The following is a 2,500-nucleotide window of genomic DNA, read 5'->3' on the forward strand; positions in this document are numbered from 1 at the left end:
AACGGCGAGACGGGGGGAATCGCAAATGAACCGAGGTGCAATTGTAGGGATAAAGTAGTTGAATATTTATAGGCATAAGTTGCACCCCGATGTATTGAAAGATCCGTTTAATATTTATGATAGAAAAAAGAAAAACCGTGCCAATTAAACTGAACTTAAACCATTTTTATTTTATTTTATTTAAAGCTTTCGTGACTGCATGGATTCATAATCTTGGTTCTTTCGGTAAAGTCATCACGTAGATAATGACTGCTTGTGTTGCAGTCGAAACGTCGTGAGAATTTTATTGTTTTATATATTTTTTTATTACGTTATTGTTTCCCTTCTACGTGGTGACTTTAGAACCAAGAATATGAAACAATTTTTGTTAAATTATTATTACGCTTTTTTTTAAACTCACTCCTTCTGTAGACGTATCCTCAACAAATTTTGTAACTTAATTTTAAACCACTTCCCAATGTGCTATCGACTGCAAACTTGATATACTTATGTCATACTGATGGCAATACTATATTCTATCATTAAAAAATATATTAAAAAAAAAACATTTTACACGCTTTTGTTTAACTCACTCCGTCTATTGTCGTATCCTCAAATCTTGTAACTCAATTTCAACCGTCTTCCCAATGTGCTATCGACTGCAAACTTGATATACTCATGTCATACTGATGACAATACTATCTTCTATCATTAAAAATTAAAAACATATATATTTTTTAACGATTTTTTTTACGGCTCTTAATTGTTCACGCTCAACTCACGTTGGCTGTAAATCACCACGGGCCCCCTTTACGTTGTGGGGCAAGATTCGGCAGTTCTAACATTACTAGCACGGTACATTTCATTAAAGCGTGCTTTTTTCTTTTTTCAAAGAAGCAGTATTTTTAAATAGTTTATTGTTTCGTATTGTTAGCAGGTAATCTGGCGCCTTTTTTCAGAAGCGACCTGGCCATCATAAATGAAAGCTCAACGCAGTGGCATTATCATCATCATCATCATCTCGTGGACATTCAGAGCAGCAGCAGCAGCAGCAGGCAGGCAGATACTCGAAACGCGTCGTGTGATGGAGGTGGGAAACCCGGAGGTTCCGGAAAAAACAAAAGAACACGCGTCCACGGAACAAGAGAGAGACACGCAGACTCCAAATATACAGCAGCAGTAGCAGGCGTCAGGGGTAGGGATCGAACCCACGACCTCCTGTACACCAAGCGAGGTAGTTAACATCTCCTAGCCACCGTGACGATGATGATGATGATGAGAGAGAGACACGCAAACTCCGAACATACAGCAGCAGGCGTCAGGGGTAGGGATCGAACCCACGACCTCCTGTATGCCAGCCGAGGTAGTTAACATCTCATAGCCACCGTGATGATGATGATGAGAGAGAGACACGCAAACTCCGAATATACAGCAGCAGGCGTCAGGGGTAGGGATCGAACCCACGATCTCCTGTATACAAGGCGAGGTAGTTAACATCTCCTAGCCACCGTGATGATGATGATGATGAGAGAGAGACACGCAAACTCCGAATCAACAGCAGCAGCAGGCGTCGTCAGGGTCGTGATCGAACCCACGACCTCCTGTATACCAGGCGAGGGAGTTAACATCTCCTAGCCACCGTGGGAATGAGTAAAATGCCCCACGCTTGCAAGACGATGCACACACACGGGGAGAGTTAGAGAGGGAGCGAGAGAGAGAGAGAGGAACACGCAAACTCCCAATATACAGCAGCAGGCGTCAGGGGTAGTGATCGAACCCACGACCTCTTGTATACCAGGCGAGGTAGTTAACATCTCACCACGGAGAGAGAAAGACACGCAAACTCCCAATATACATGCAGCGGTTCGGGGTCGGGATCGAATCCAAGAACCTGGGTAGCAGGCATGGGAGTCAACATCTCTCAGCCACCTTGGAAGAGCGCCTCCAATGAACGTTAAATGAACGCTAGACATTAAATTGCCTGCAGGTAGATCGCAGACAGGTCCGATTATGAAGCTAAGCTAAGAGGTCCATTAAACGTTCCACAGATATATATATCACAGGGTGACTATAGCACTAATAAGTCAATACCCCAGGGAGGTATGTAGTGTCAAGTACCAGCGGAATTGTAACACGGGGCTAAGCCTTTAGTATTTGTGCGGTGATTCACTGTTACCTGAGGCTCGTAGCGGATTTTTCTTTTTAAATGTGTTCGAAGAACGGTGCGCTAATCACTGCGCCACCACTCCCTTTACCCCCCCCCCCATCTCCCTACCCCAACACACAAAGACAAAGATCCCCCGTGTAGCCTTAACAGACTGTTGGGGCAAGTGCTGTTAGCGAGCAGCACCTATGAAGGCCGGCACGGCACACGAGGGGGTGGGCGGCAAGCACCACGCCCGGCCGCCTTTGTCTCCCCCAGTGGCGATGTTTACTACACACCGTACAAAGGAACTCATTTGAGGCTGAGTCGACCAAGATAGAGACACACACACAGACACACACCACACACACACGTACA

General features: G+C 45.0%; 1 protein-coding gene across 1 annotated transcript in view; it reads left to right on the top strand.

The window, feature by feature from the left end:
- Window positions 1-2,500, top strand: part of LOC116955861 (limbic system-associated membrane protein-like) — a 768,583-nt gene that overhangs the window by 29,506 nt on the left and 736,577 nt on the right. The window lies entirely within an intron of this gene.

The sequence above is a fragment of the Petromyzon marinus genome, chromosome 62 (assembly GCF_048934315.1).
Source record: "Petromyzon marinus isolate PM22_M1 ecotype Great Lakes invasive population chromosome 62, UKy_Petmar_22M1.pri1.0, whole genome shotgun sequence".
Classification (NCBI taxonomy): Eukaryota; Metazoa; Chordata; class Hyperoartia; order Petromyzontiformes; family Petromyzontidae; genus Petromyzon; species Petromyzon marinus.